The sequence below is a fragment of the Pipra filicauda genome, unplaced genomic scaffold (assembly GCF_003945595.2).
Source record: "Pipra filicauda isolate LSUMZ 115617 unplaced genomic scaffold, ASM394559v2 scaffold184_size3518187_pilon, whole genome shotgun sequence".
In the NCBI taxonomy this organism is placed as follows: Eukaryota; Metazoa; Chordata; class Aves; order Passeriformes; family Pipridae; genus Pipra; species Pipra filicauda.
In genome coordinates, this window is record NW_024104292.1 from 1,789,186 (window position 1) to 1,805,721 (window position 16,536).

Below are 16,536 nucleotides of genomic sequence, written 5' to 3' on the forward strand. Positions count from 1 at the left end.
CCAACCTCCCTGAGTGAGAACCACAAGTCTGTTTAGGGTCCTTCTCAGCTCACTGATCTACCTGCTACCAAAAAGACAGGAATTAATAGAATTTTCTTCCTCTTTTAATTTCTGCTATTGTTTCCTTTCTAATTGCTGCTTCCCAGCTACAGAGTATCTGTAAGTTAAACATGCTTAGCTTTGTCAAGGACTTTCAACCTAAACTTTCACAGAACACAATGTGCACATGCTCTCAATAGCAGACATCTCAAGAAAACACATTAGCAATTGTTAACCATCCTGGGTCTTCAAATTAAGAGAAACCTAGCAGTGACACTTAATTTTTTTTTCTTAAATATCTTTCTTTATTCTTTTCTTCCACCAATATTGTTTTCTAAGAGACACTAGTGTGGTGCCACTGCTGGAGGTCACTAAACTCAACCAAGATGGTAAGTGAGGAATTTTTCTCATTTGAGTCAGCCAGCTAAAAGTTATGAATCAAATCTAAATTAGTCAACTCCACTGCCACTAATCAATGTAAGCAGCATGAATGAGCCATCTCAACTGCCTTGCCAGATACACAGGAAGGGAGGAATGAAACCCACTTGGAAGTGCTTATCATTAACCATAGAGGGGGCCTCTGTTACTAAGCTAGGGTGACTTTTCATACATGCAATTCCTTTATCTCTAGCTCTGATGATGATGAGGAGCCCAGGAGTCTTCTTCGGGGTCAGGCATCAGTTCCCTGGACTTGGACAAATTGCACCTCTGTGAAAGGTCATGGGTGATGTTTGACTACCTTAAAGTCTGGATCAGTTTTCTCTAGAGAAATACCACTTATTAATTGTCTCTTATAGGAAAGGGAAGAGCGGGACGTAAACGTTGAGTTAAATCAACTTGCACAGCGCCATAACCAACATGACTCACTCTGTTAGCACTGCAGTGCTGGGCAAAGCTTATGCAATGCACAGTCAAGGATGTAGCCAGGGCTTGCGCTGCAGGAGGGACTCAGGAGCAGCAAGGCAGCTTTCTTCTTTGTTGCTCTCTTCCCTTGGGTATTCCCCGCTATATACATAAATGCACATTCTGCTCAAGGATAGTCCAAGACAGCGCAAATTAAATGAAATTACAAGAGGAAGGAGAGCCCCAAAGGCTGAAATCACAAAGCTTCATTTTTCAGAGAAAATGCAGGTGATTCTTGGTTTCAGCCAAGGTGGAATAACATAAAAGAAAATGGTAGCAGCAGAAGAATGTGGATCCAGAACATCTTACACTCATCTCTGTGCTGTTCTGTTCCTAGACAAAACCAGTGAGCACATTAGATATGGGTTTCAGTGGAAGGATGAGGCTTATCAGCCAGCCTATGGCGAAATGGAGAAGAGGGCTATACCCACCACAAAGGGAGCTTAGGGGGCTGCAACTGCACTGAACCCATCTCAGGACTGGTCTCCTCCTGGTTCCACCAGCTGTATAGTAAGTAAAAAGCTCCCACTTAAAGGAAACTCCTCACTGTGTCTTCTCCCTCTCAGGGAGAGTTGCTGAGCATGGTCTGCTGCTTATCAAAATCTGAGGATAGCTGGATCTTGTATCTCACTCAACTCCTAACCTTTATGTGGCCATGGAGCAAGTCAATTCAACTTGCCTCTGTCTTGATTTCTTAATTTCTAAAATGGGAGAAAGAATCCTGTCCCAACTCATGAAGCTTTTTGATATTTATCAGTGAAACACTACATGTTTATGGGCTGAAGCTGTGTCTACAGTACGTCGGTAAAACTAAGCCTCCAGAAGGAGCTGGCTGTGACAACCAGCAGGACCATACCAGATAGCAGCAGCTCAGGGCTGCTTAGCAGCATTTTGACTCATTATCAGTCATTCCTATCAAACTGCTCCATAAGCTCCCTCCTTCTAAAGGTTCATCTTATGAAACACCCACACACTAAATACCAAGATATACTAAATATTTTCTGGGAACTCCTTAACGAAAGCTATCACCAGAACAAATCAGGATCCTGTGTCTGTGCAGTACCACTGCAGGTGGAGCATCGGTCTGTCCATTTAAATGGAGCGTGAGGGCTCGGTACTCAGCCCTTCCTAGGAGATACAGCTTTGGGACTTACTGCTGGGGACGAGACAAGCTAACACCTGGATGGAAAACTCAACTCCCAGAGATTTTGCAGACTTGTGCAATACAAGACCTGAAGGTGATAGGCAATAACATCTCTCTCCAATTGAATTTGGGAAATATTCCCACACTTGTCAGTGTTTCAGGATTTCCACTTTTCGCTTCACAGGGAAGAACCCTGGCACACGAACAAGGATGGTAAAATGGTTTTCTTGGAGGGACTGTTGGTCTGCAGACTTACTTTTTCATCCTGTAACTATTAAGTCAATATCTCAGGGAAGATTTGAAAGTATGGATATTATAGAAGATGCCAAATGTTTATACGTTCACAATACAGCCAGCTATGAAGTCTGCTCCAACTCAGGGTCCAAACTCTTAGGGAGAAAAGAGTCACTGATTTTGTAAATGGCGGCAAACCCCTCACTCCTCATTCCTGTTGTTGTCCCAGTGACGTAGTGTCAAAGTCAACTCCTGAATGGCCATGGAAGAGATGTTAAGAGCTAAAAAAGAATCAGTACAGGAAAGGAAGCCAGAAAAAGGTTTTTCTTTAAAATTAATAGATTGACTGATAGCTTTAAAACCCATAGTCTAGTGTGGTTTTAGCTTAATTCTGTGGTTTTGTTTGGCTCATGACAAAATAACATTACTACAAGTGAAGTGCTCTGGCTGGCAATGGCAAAGATGGGACGAGTTCAGTCTATGGCGTTTCTGCATTAGGTCTCAAAAACCACCTGATCCCTGTCAGCTGCACCTGGGGTTGACCTGTTGGAATAAGCAGGTTGAAGTACCTCCATTTGCAAGGCATGGCATGCAGCTCTGCATGCCAGTTGGTTTTAAAATCCTGCTCTACAAACAGCAGCCCCTCAGTAATCACTTTGCAAAGGGTTCTGCTCCCATCTCCACCCATGAGATGGGCTTCAGCCTTATGCTCCTTGCATCGCCCAAAGACAAGGAAGGAAAGAGCAAACCAATCAGCCCCATCTCTCTCAGGAAACACATCAAGAATTAATGCAACTTTGTCATTTTCACAGGATCTCAGCCCTGGGACCTCCTAACAGGTATCTGAAAAGGAGATATTCTCAAAGACTTCATTTTTCCTTTCGATAGGGAACCTCACACTGACTTTATTAAGGCATATTTGATTGAATGCCATGCCACAGGCAGCTCTGGCTTTAGAAGGTTGTTTTGATAGACCTGGAGCTGAATATTACTGCAGATAAAGCTATCCTAAAATCCAGCCCTGAGCTGTCACTCCCATTACACTCAGAACTGTATAACCAAGAAAGGTTTTAAATTACAGCCCAGGCTTACATTTTTAAATATTTGTTATAGTTAGCCCTGGATACTTTGCTGTGAAACTTGATCAACATGTTGATATATGCAGAGATTAAGTCATCCAGCCTCTACTGGCAGGGATACGAACATTCACGAGAAGTCACTATTATTTTCGTCCGAAATCCAAAAAATCAGATTCTAATCTCAGTTTCACCGCAGTGGGTTGAAAACAGCTCCACAAATGCCAAGAACTACTTAACCAAGAGGACAGCAGAAACTAGGACTTCTGCTGACCTTCAGGAACAAATACAGTTATGCCCTCAGTACAGTAAAGATAGCCCATGCATAAAGTGCATCCTGAAGGTGGCCAATCTTATTATGAACTTTAAAACATATAAGAGCATCACACGGTAAGGTGAGGATTGTGGCAATAACAGCCACAATCCTCAGTGTACACACACACTGCACAAGAACTCCCACTCCACACAGGATAATGGCCTACATAATTTCTGCTTAATGATTCCTGTTAAAGTCAGTGCATATTTCCATATAACCTCTGAAGGGCATCTGCAAGAGTGCATGCACAAGGACAGCATGTTCTGTGGCCATGACAAGCTCCTTGCCCAGCCCGCCTTCTGCACGCAGCTGCTGTATAAACTCCCAGCTGCCTGGGAGCACGAGCGACCACCATGGATTAACAAACTCATTAATTGTTAATCCACATTGGATTAACAAACTCAGTGGAGGGCTTGACCTCTGGCTGGAGTTTTGGTCCTAATGGCAACATGAGACCAACACTCAAGATGCAGGGTTGACATACCCAACAGGACTACCCAAATGAGAAATGATGCTCCTGCAGCTCCAGCAACACATCAATCAGGAGACAAATTACTTTTGATGTAAAAGGCTAAGCTCTCTTTCATGTTGTTACATGGACTGAGGATGTCTCACTGCGGCTGGGTACTGGGAGAAGAACATGCAGTAGACGAAGAGCAACAAAAGTGAGAAAGGCAAATTTTATGCACAAGAGAACACTGCAGGATGCTTCACATTCCCTCTGTTTGCCAAGACCCTCTTACTGCAGATGTGAGCCAGGCCAGTCCACTGGGGAGATGAATCCCTTGCAGGGCATACACTGCAAGCCGACTGTAATAGACTGTTACATTTGAAGGAGTGATGGAATTCATGTTATGAAAGCTTGGGTTAAGAAGAACTTGTGCATCAGAGAAATTGTGAAGCCAGAAGGAAATCTCTCAGAAGAGTCAGTGAGAGAAGTGATGTGAATTTCTTCAGTAACACTCCTTTAGCTCATCTGCCTATCACAATAATGCTTTATTCAAAGTTTCTGGAAATAGGTAGAAAAATAGCTTTTATTATTATTACCATCACCTTCATTTTTACAGACAAAACAACAAACCAATAGCATAAGGGATAAAGCATCCTCAAAATTACCAAAATTTTGATAAGAGTCAAATTTGGTTCAGTCTCAACCAGATCCTTTGTACATCACTATCTCTCAAAATCTATGTCCAGACATACTTTCCACTTGCAGAAAGTTAGCCAATGAAAAACTAAGTCTGAAAGCACATTTTAGGCTTGTCAATCTAAGAACGCCAAAAAAAGACATTAGCTATGTTGTTTTAGCCAAGATGGAAATCTTAGGTATTTAAGACAGCTTAAAAAAAACCCCAACAAAACCAGTTAAAGTAAGGGCAAATACAGCTGAAGTTTCCTATCATCTTCCTCCCTCTCCCCATTCCTCAGTCAAGTACCTAGCATAGTCCAGGACCCCAAATCTTCCATATTCCTTTATTCAGTCACTACCATCAGAAAACTACCCCTTCCCACTGTTTCTTTTCCCCATCCTTTGTTAATCAACAGTCATTAACTCATGCCCAGACATGGAAGTACATTCTACTCACTCCTTACTTAACTTGAAATTCTCTCTCTCTTTCCTTTCACTTTCTCCTTAGACTTTCCAAGCTCACTATCTACATGTGAAAAAGTCAGTTATACATCAACTGATATTTGTTAAAGAATCATTTCAGCTGTCACTAAACCACTACGAACAGAAAGAAACAGTTCTTGGAAGGATGGTTCAGAATGCAGCTTCTGGAAACAGTTGAGGAGGCAGAGAGAAAGAAAGAAAGCTCTGCATCCTGCTGCTTTAACATGGTATGCAGGTCTTTTTCCCTATAGCATGATAATCCACAGGGAATCACCACAGGTTTCATTTCCAGCAGGGCCCTTCAGGCTCTCTCTGTCAGCATGATTTGCTGGTTTGCTCCAATGCAGAGCTCCAGCATGCACTGTGCAAACTCAGAGGACCAGGACTCAGCAGGAGTTTAGCTAAACCTCACCGTGTAAACTCACCCGAAGACAAACCACAGCCAAACAGACACATCACGTACTGGCAAGGGTCAATTCCCAAAGCCCTGACAGCAGCATACGTACCTCACCATTTACTCCTGACCTCACAATATCGCTGCAAAAGCACATAGAAAATTTGTTTATAGCTCTAAAGATCTGAATCACAATGCTTTTTACTAATGCAGTAAACCCACCAAAGGAGCCCTATGGGCATCTTTACATATTCCCTGCACAAACCATGCTGGGTAAAGAACCTCCCAAACAGATGCTGCCGTGCAAAGCTGAGGGAAGTGAGCCAGCAGCCTGAACAGGGCAGCAAGGCAAGCTGGCAAAGCCTTGTCCAGTGCATCCAAGGTGATCCAAAGCTCACACCTCATTTGGAGAGAACTGTATTCACCCATAGAAAGTCAATAGTAAGACTTAAAACCAGCCTGCTCCATGAAAACTCACAGAATTATCCAGCCTTCGTGGTCCAGGCAAGTGGCAAAAGTGCCAGAAGGTTTTACCATCACGATGCCACCCTCATGTCACCCTCCACCTATTCAGTATCTGACAACACAGAAGACTTTTGGTTACTGGAAAGCAATAGCTGCCTTTTCACTATTTGCATCCTGGCCCTGAATGAAAACCTCCAGCTTAAAATAACAATAGTAATAATTACTGCTACTGTTGTTCCACCCAATCTTCTAGCTTCTCTGCCAAAGGAACATTTCCTTCTGGGTAGTACAGTGTTTTTCTAGTTATGGACCACTGCAATAATATGGACGCCCACTACCTAGGGCAAAGCAGAAATAGAAAATGTTGTCTTTTTTTTTTTCTTACGAAGTGCAAGAACAAAAACAAAAAAGGCTAGTTTTCTCTAAAGGAAATCAGCAATTATGCTTCCTTGAAAATCCTAATGGTGAATAGTGGTGTCTGAATTTTGACTAAAAAATATCAAAGAAAGCCTCTGGAAAAAATATCTATGTAAAACCTCAGCTCTGAGTTTATTGACTACCAGTGTATCCATCATTGCACTGTACTGCAGTGAAAATCCATAAAGCTAGGTCATCCCAACACAAGCTGGCAATTCTGCCTCACATGCAATCTTACCACAAAGATGCAGACATACAAGCAGCAACTTCACTAACCTGACTGCAGCCACGAGTTGTCATTATCTAATTGTCACTTACAGAATATGAATGACAGAATTTCAAACACCAGCTTTCAAAAAAAACCCAAACAACCTAACCAAACCCATCCCAAACATGTAGATCTCAAAATTATTAAATAATTATTTAAATATGGATGCATGGATGAACAAGAGCTCCTGGACAAACTACAACACAAAAAGGAAGCTTACAGAGGGTGGCAGCAAGGACAGGCAGCCTGGAAGGAATACAGAGAGATTGTCTGAACAGCCAGGGAGCAAGTTAGGAAAGTAAAGAACTGACAGAATTAAATCTGGCTAGAGATTCAAAGGGCAACAAGAAAAGCTTCTATAGGTAAGCCAGTGATAAAAGGAAGACTGGGGAAAATTTGGGCCCTCTCCAGAAGGAAACAGAAGACCTGGTTACCCAGGATATTGAAATGGCTGAGGTACTTTTTACTTTTTTGCCTCAGTCTTCACTGCAAAGTGCTCCAGTCACACCGCCCAAGTCATAGAAGGCAAAGTCAAGGACTGGGAAAAGGAATAACCACTCACTGAAGGAGAACATCTGTTCAATAACATCTAAGGAACCTGAAGTTGCGCAAATCCATGGGACCCGATGAACTGCATCTGCAGGTCCTGAGGGAACTGGCCAAAGGAAGTAGCTGAGCCACTGTCCAACGTATCTGAGAAGTCATGGCAGGCCCGTGAAGTTCCCACTGCTGGATTAAAAAGGAGGACCAAGGGAACTACGGTTGGTCAGTCTCACCTCTGTACCCAGTAAGATCACAGAGGAGATCCTCCCCAAAACTATGCTAGGGCACAAGGAAAATACGGAGGTAATCGGTGACAGCCAACATGGCTTAACCAAGGGCAAATGATACCTGACAAATCTGGTGGCGTTCTACTCCGGGGACACAGTGTTGGTGGATGAGGGAAGAGCAACAGAAATCATCCACCTGGACTTGTGCAAAACATTTGACACAGTCCCACGTAATGTCCTTATCTCTAAGCTGAAGAGACATGGATTTGTTGGATGGACCACTTGATGAATAGGGAACTATCTAGTTGGTCACACTCCAAGAGTTGTAGTTAACAGCTCAATGCCCAAGTGGAGACTAGTAAGGAGTGGCATTGCTCAGGGGTCAGTTTTGGGACCGGCATTAACATCTTTGTCAGCAACGTGGACAGTGGGATTGAGGGCACCCTCAGCAACTTTGTCAATGACACTAAGCTGTGTGGTGTGGCTGACACACTGGAGGGAAGGGATGTCATCCAGAGGGACCTGGACACGCTTGAGAGGTGGGCCTGTGCAAACATCATGAAGGTCAACAAGACCAAGTGCAAGGTCCTGCACATGAGTCAGAGCAATCCCAAGCACACACAGACTAAGATTTGACTGAGAGCAGCCATGAGCAGAACTTGGGGGTGTTGGTGGATGAAAAACTGAATTTAAGCCAGAAATGTGTGCTGGCAGCCCAGAAAGCCAACCGTATCCTGGACTTCACAAAAAGAAGCATGGCCAGCAGGTTGAGGGAAGTGATTCTGCCCCTCTATTCTGCTCACATGAGACCCCACCTGGACTACTGCTTCCAGCTCTGTGATCCTCAGCACATGAAAGGCATTGACCTGTTGGAGTGAGTCCAGAGGAGGGCCAGGAAGATGATCAGAGGACAGGAACACCTCTCCTATGAAGACAGGTTGAGAGAATTTGGGCTGTTCATCCTGGACAAGAAAATGCTCTGGGGAGACTTCTAGCATCTTCCAGTCCCTAAAGGGAACCTAAAAAAAAGCTGCAGAGGGAATTTTTATAGTGTAGTGATAGAACAAGGGGTAGTGGATTAAAACTGAAAGAGGGTAGGTTTAGATTAGACACTAGGAAGAAATTCTTTACTGTGAGGGTGGTGAGGCACTCTAACAGGTTACTCAGAGAAGCTGTGGATGCCCCATCCCTGGAAGTGTTCCAAGGCCAGACTGGATGATGGGTTTTGAGCAACCTGATGTAGTGGAAGGTGTCCCTGCCCATAGTGTGGGGTTGGAACTAGCTGATCTATAAGGTCCCTTCCAATACAAACCATTCTAGGATTGCACGAAATATGAAGACTCAACAAAGAATTTCACCCTGTGGCAGAACACAAAGGCATCCTCTTAAGACTCTGGGTGCTGTGATTTGTTTAAGCAATGTGGGACATAATCATGTTTAATATTAAAAAGATATCAATGCAACATATCTGATAGCAAAACCGACATTTATGCTGTCATTATATGCACTTATCATCAAATATAATCTGTACTATCATGCGAAGTGCTCATACGGTTTGAAGGCAAAAATGTATGTTCAATGTTATTTAGAAATATTAATAAGCTCTTTTATTTTAAGATGTAAAGCATTAATAGTTGTTCTGAAGAGGGCTTGCTTTTAACCTTTAACAACATTGAAGTGTCTGTAATTTTTATCAGTTTAGATTTTGACTGAGCTAAAGTCCTGAAGCTACAATTAAACTTGCAGCTACCTTCTCTCACTAGGCTTCCTGCAACAGTTGGAATAATCTTTGAAGTCTGCAAAGACATGGAAGAAACATTATTTATGGCTGGTTTGCACAGTGCAAGCAGAGACAAGTTGTGTTGTGCATTTCCAGAGTTGGTGACAGATCATTTCTCACCAGCACTACAGGAAGTCATCAAAACTATTTCCCCCTCCCCAGATGCTCTACAGGACCAAGCTAAGAAGCTGGAAATGCTGCAGGGCAGGATTTCAAGAGCTCTGAATGGCCCCAAACCAACTCTTACTACAGTCAGCATTAAACCGCACCACCAGCTCCACTGAAGACAAAAGTGATCTAACTCAGCCTTTTGATGGCTACCTGCCTGGAAAGCCCAGCACATCTAAGGATGGGCTGCTAAACCCATTTAAAAATAAATCTAAAAATCAGGGGTGCTTTTCAAAAGCAGGGAGAAATCTGCTTAGATAGTAAAAAAGGAAGGAGGATCTCAGTCCAGAGGAGCCACCCCACATTTTGCCACATCTCTCTGACCACCTCCACAGCCAAAGGATGGAGCAGTGGACTCTGCAGAGGCAGAGGGACAGCACCACTGAACCCTTGCAGCAGAGACTGCACTGTGTTGGCAAACATGTAATGATCAAGGCAACACTCACTGATGTCAAAAGAAGTTATGCTCATGCACTGACAGTCATACAATTAGTAGTGTCATCATCTAGGAAAAAGAAATAAAATATTTTCTCCTAGGCAAAGCCAATGGTGTTTTTCATTTGTGTTAACTTGCTCTAAGTGCCTGCAGGGTCCATGCCTTTGATTTACTGTGGATGACAGACAGTACAGGCATAGTTTATGTATAATTATTATAGTAGTCAGGCTCATACACCAAGAACATCAGCAAAAACAACAACAGCTCAATAAGACAATGGAGAATTTTCCAACACAAAACTCTACATCTCTCTACATCTCTGCAACGCTACTCAAGGTCTGCTCTTGATTCTTTCAAGAAAAAAAAAAAAAGAGTGAAATCAGAAAGTTTTCATATAGGTGGTAGCCTTGCTACTAATCCCATGCAACACCAATTTCACCCAAAATAACCCTGTATTTTGTAGTTTTCATAGAATCATTAAGTTTGGAAAAGACCTCTAAGATCACCAAGTCCAAGCATTAACCCAGCACTGCCAAGTTACCACTAAACCATGTCCCCAAGTGCCACATCTACACACTCCTTAAATCTGTTCAGAGATGGTGACTCAACCCTGGGCAGCCTCTTCCAATGCTTGACAGCCCTTTTCATGAAGAAGTTTTTCCTAATATCCACTCTAAACCTCTACTGGCATAACTGGACATCATTTCCTCTTGTCCTATGGCTTTCTACTTTGTGGAAGAGATCAACCCCCAGCTGGCTACAATCTCCTTCCAGGTAGTTGTAGAGAATGAGAAGGTCTCCCCTGAGCCTCTTTTTCTCCAGGTTAAATAAACCCAGCATCCTCAGTCCCTTCTCATCAGACTTGTGCTCCAGACTCTTCCCCAGCTCCATCGCCCTTCTCTGGACATGCTCCAGCATTTCAATGTCTTTCTTGGAGTGAAGGGCCCAAAACTGAACTCAGGATTTGAGGTGTGGCCTCACCACTGCCGAGTACAGGGGAACAATCACTGCCCTGGTCCTGCTGGCCACACTATTGCTGATCCAAGCTAGGATGCCGTCAGCCTTCTTTGCCACCTGGGCACACTGCTGGTTCATGTTCATCTGTTGTCAACCAGTACACCCTAGTCCTTTTCCACCAGGCAGATTTCCTGCCACTCTGCCCCAAGCCTGTAGCATTGCATATGAAGTTAAGAAAAATAAGCAAGATAAGAATAGCATGTCTGTCCCACCACCACTGGATGCATATTCTAGTCCAGCACCCAGCAAGTCCTCCCTCCAGCTCAGCCCTTGAGTTCAAGCACTGAAGAGAATACAGTACTTAAGGTTTAGACAATATTCAGAGCAAAGTATATAATAATAATTATCATCAATTCTCTGAATTGCACTTATTTAAAAAAAAAAAAGCAAACCGCAAACCCAGAAGCTGGAAGTCCATGCAGATCTCAAAGTAATGGTTTGAACAACAGCCCAGCAAGGTTTGCTTAGATCCCTCTTCACAGCACTGCCATCTTTTGCATCCTCACAGTACTAACAGTGCCCAAAACTTACTTGCCCCGACATACACATTCAGATGTTAACGACTCGTGAGACTTCAGGGTCTAATACGATACCTGTTACAATATATATAATCTTTTATACTGGGATAAAATGAGGCCTACACACTTATCTCAATTAAATGAGAAAATGAGAATTCTGTTTTAGATGCATAAATCCTCATAGCAAAAGAGCTAAGAGACATTAATAAGCTGTAATTTGTAACAGTTTAAATATTCTCCTTATTTAAGTCTTTAAAAGTAAGGAATAAGAATGCTCATGCAAGACAGGCTACTTAGTTTCACAGTAGTTTATATTTTCATTTCTTTTGTCATCATACACAAGTAAAATACCAAAAAGTCTGGGGTGAATGCACGGTAGAAGAATGTACTGCAAAGAAAAACTGTCTGCACTGGAATTACAGAGACCAAAGTGTTTCCACTGTAAAAAGAAAAAAAATTTAAAAATCAGAGAGATTCAAATACCTCATTCCCAGTCAACGTTTTTGTTATATGTTAACAAACTCTCTTCTATTCCACTGAATATAATAAACTGGAGCAACACATTCCTGTTGAAAAGACCACTTTCATTACATGGCCATGACCTGGACCAGCTTTCAATCAGCACTGATTAAATGCATATTCTGACGTTCTGTATCACATACCTTCCAAGTTGTGGAAGAAAGGTATCAAACACGTCCATTTTGTCGCTGTCATTTAACACAAAAATTCATCTGGATGCTAAATATATGAAGTGTCTCTGAGAATAGCTCACTAGATCACACACACATAGAAAACTCAGTGTGCACAGGCTAAGTAGGGTTGAATTAATGAATGTACTGTTGCTTCACATATTTAATGTCTGTCACTAAACCGATAATTTGCAAATACAGAAGCAGGGACTGGGGGACGCACTGGCTACAGCCACTGACAGATCCCTCCTTGCAGTTTCAAGAAGCTAATTGTGCTCAGTTCAGAGTTCTTGATTCGTGTTCCTGGAATGACTCAGGACACAAGCAACGAGACAATCAGCATGTGTCCACATTTGGGCTTTTGTTTCCACTCCTATCTACCCTGATTTCCTTCCCAGGAATGCTGTGCTTGTGAAAGACACAGCATGACATCCTAAGAGACTTCTATCTTCTCTGCCTAACAGACACAGTCTGGGTGGCAGCAGAAAAGCAAAAACTTCCCTAGAGCATACAGTAGGATTACCAACAAGAAGGAAGAACTACTTCTGGATTGAAGCTTTGGCCCATTGTCATCTATGGCAAAGCTGAAGTCAGCACAGCCAGGATTTCACCTCTGTTGCAGCAATTTTGAGTCCCTGCTCATTCTGCCTTGGGACTTCCAGCCAGCACAGTAAGGCTGCCTTAACAGCGCCAAAAGCTTTTGTGTTATGAACTGCAGGCAGAAGTCATGAAACCCTCCACATAAGCAACCAAATACTCATCAAACAGTTAAGAAATTTAAGACACTTGAAGACCCTATAAGGGATTCAAATGCGGATCCAGAAGCACGATGTTTCATATTGGCACACCATTCTAAAACAAATCTTTTCCTAACCAACTTTCTGTCCTTCAGAAAAACCTGTCAGTAAATACAAGCAGTATGACTGCAGTTGGCATGTGTCAGAGGACATTTCAGAACTCAGCACAGAAATATATCTGTAGTGGAACAGCAGCTACAAACTGCTCCTAAAAAGCAATGGCTAGACACCCTAACTCTCTCCTAATTGCTTATTTCATTGTATTTGACAGAATCCATCAACCAGAGTATATCAGGTCACAATAGTGCAACATGGTAGGAGCCATGACAATGAAACCTGGTGGAACAGAAGACCCTTGCCTCAGAAATAAGCAAGCCAGCACTTAAGGAAAATGGGAGTGCTATACCCCATCACAGTCCGGCACATAGGATAAGAACACAGTAACACATCACACAGTTCAGGAATCATCCTGCATACCATCAGCACACAGGTATGGAGTACAGTCATTACAATGTCAACAGATTCTATGTTATTCTTCTGTTTAAAAAAAACAGGAACAAAAATAAATAAAAGTATGATTTGCTGCATCAAGGCAAGTACAGCCAACCTGCTGATTTTCTACAACGCTAGCACCACCAAAGGATCAAACAGAGGGATATCCCCAGTTTACAGTGTTGCAGTACCCTGGCTCCTACCTGGCTCTCTCAACAAGACTCCAGTGTTTTTGGAATGCAAGGATCACACCTGTAAGCTCTTTCTCAGCAGCACTCTCCAAAGGCAACCTGGCTCCGGAAGGATCATTCCTTCTCTCCTTGCATCCACCACCAAGTCCTCTCCAAGCAACAAAAGTAAATTTTTGTTCAACTGAAGGATAAGCCCTCTGACTGTAAGCAGGAAAAAAAAAAAAAAAAGACAGACAACAACTAGCCAGGCTATTTTGCCTTGTTCTGCTTTCCCAACTAATGCTTACACCATCCCTACAACTGCTCCAGACCAGGAATGAGTCCTCAGTGAAAGCACTGACTCCAGGCAGCAACTAGGAAATGGTGCAGTAACCCTGCTCTGCATTCCTCATAGTTCACCCTCTCCTGATTTTTAATTCCTTTGCTGAGAACTCAACCCAAATTTCATAAAGCAAAGCATTTGCTAAATGAGACATAAGTTTAAAAGCCTATGCAGAGGACTCCTTCTCTTTTTATTTCTTTCTCTCCTTCTTTCCCTCTTTCTTTCTGCTGGACAGAGGTTGGTTAAGAATACATGAATCCTGATCAAACGATGCACCTCGCTAAGCTGTCTGACAGCGCTGCAAACGGAAAGCAAATGAGTACGAAGAGAAGCATTCATTTTCTCGAGTCCCTTCCGTTTAACCACACTTGATGCTTTAGTGCCTCTGCCGGGATGCCAGCGCTGACTTGCCTTTATGTCCCATTTACTTGTATTTATTTTAATTGGACCTGGGACTAAGGACACTCGGCAACGCTTAATCGTCCCGACGACAAAGCAAAGGCACGAACCCCCCACGGGCAAAAATTAAAAAAAAAAATAAAAACAAAAAAAGGGAAAAGGCACCCACTGATGCATTCCTTGTGGCTTTCTTTTCCTTCTGCAAATAATCCAGCGGGGTTCAAAAAGTGGGCAGGGGAGGCTGGATTACTTCCTTTCAATAGAAGTTAGAGCTAGGAGAACCACGTTTAACCCATCCCCAGCCGGAGCAAGTTCCCTTCGCACAGATGCACACTCCGGGCATGCCTCTGGCCTTGCACACACATATATTTACACGGAGACACACAGACACTCACACACCCTTGTGGCGCCGAGTTTCGGGCGCCCTTGGGACGCAGAGGGCAGTCCCCCGACAGCGCGGAGGGGATGGGGACCCTCCTGCCTCTGCTCCGCGGAGCCCGGAGCGACCAGCCCCAACAAAGCCCGGCAGGGGCGGGGGGGACATGGCTGCTGCCCCCGCTGTCCCCGGACAGGGCGCTCTCCCAGGTCCAAACAGCGCCCCGGCGCTGGAGCCTGCGAACAGGGAGGGCAAGGCGAATCCTTCCTCCTAAAAACATTGAGGAAAAAACAGAGAGACAGACAGACAAAACGAAATACGAACAGGCAGGTCTCCCGGTAACATTAGTCTCTCCTCATCCCAAGCAGCTGCAGCCAGTCCCCAGGCTCAGCCAAGAGCAACTGCAGCTGAAGAGCAGCGACAGACACGCACACCCCCTCTTGCCCTCGCTCGCTCCCTGCTGCAAGTTTAAAACAACAAAAAAGAATAACTGAAAAGGTAGTGAGGAAAATTTAAAACATGAAAACCCAGCTCTTGCCTACTTGCGAGCTAAACCCCCGTGCGAAACGGGGAGCGCACCGAGGGCATCCGCCCGCCGCTGCACCTTGCACGGCAAAGAGGGAGCGCGACCGGCCGCTGACAGGGAGCGGAGCGGGGACGGGAGCGGGACACGGGAACAGTGCAGAGACGGCGCCGCGGCGGAGTCCCCGAGGCAGAAGTTTCCCCGAGTCGCGGCCGCAGCCCCCAGCGCCCCCGCGCACCGCCGAGTTTGCCCGGCGGAAAGTTTCTCCGCCATCCCCTCGGCGCCCCTCCCCGGCCCCAGGCGGGTACGCACCGGCCGGCTCAGCTCCGGGCGCTGGCCCGCGGCCTCCCGCGCCGGGTCTCCATGCCGCCTTAGGCGCCGCCGGGGCTGTGGCGGGAGAGAGGCAGTGAGCGGAGTGGAGCGACCCCCGCCCGGCGCCGCGCCGAGCTCAGCGCAGCCCAGCCCAGCGCAGCCTGCCGGGAGCGCAGCCCGCGCCCGCCTCCCGCCCGCGGGGAGGGACCGCGCCGCCGCCACCGCCCGCCCCCGCCCCGCCCGCCGCGGGGCTCCCACCGCCCGGCACCGGCTCCGGGGAGGTCGAGGAGGCGCTCCCGGAATGTATGTTCTCCACGGGACTCGCCCAAGGTCATCCGCTGCCGGCGAAGCGCCGAGCCGCCCAGTGTTCCCGCGCGGCCCTCGGGGGTCGCCGCTTCTCTCCTGCCGCCGGGCGGTCGGGCGCTCACCGCCCCCGTCCCTGTCCGGATCGGCGCGGCTTCACTTGCACCCCGAGCCCCGCCGGTGTGCCGGGGAGCGGTGGGAGCTGGGTCCCCTCGCTGGGCAGCCCCCCGCCCGGCCTACTTCCGAGCGGCCAGCCCCGGATGGCCGCTGTCTGAGCACGGGGCAGGCTCCGGGGTACCAGCCCGGTTGCAACGTGCCTCTGAGCGTAGTTGGGCGACTGAGCCGCACGTTTGCGATAGTCTGCGACACCTGTCCAAAGAGCTGCTCTCTTTGGCTTTAGTAGGGAGGAAATGTATTTAGTGCCTTCTGCACTTGTGAATTTATATCCAAGTTCTCATGCTGCCTATTTTAATAGGATGTTGTGATGAGGAACCTGTTTGATCATCTGTTCAGTTCATTTCCTTCAGTAGCAGTGGAGCCCAAGCTGCTGCCTGACCAGGTATCTCCTTCAAGAA

General features: G+C 45.4%; 1 protein-coding gene across 7 annotated transcripts in view; it reads right to left on the reverse strand.

The window, feature by feature from the left end:
* FAT3 (FAT atypical cadherin 3) overlaps positions 1-15,739 on the reverse strand; it is a 407,022-nt gene extending 391,283 nt beyond the window's left edge. For all 7 annotated transcript variants that reach the window (XR_005563057.1, XM_027750637.2, XM_027750635.2 and 4 more), the window contains exon 1: positions 15,659-15,739. The gene's annotated coding sequence lies outside the window, so the exon portion shown is untranslated. The remainder of the gene's footprint in view (positions 1-15,658) is intronic.
* Positions 15,740-16,536: the final 797 nt, after the last annotated feature.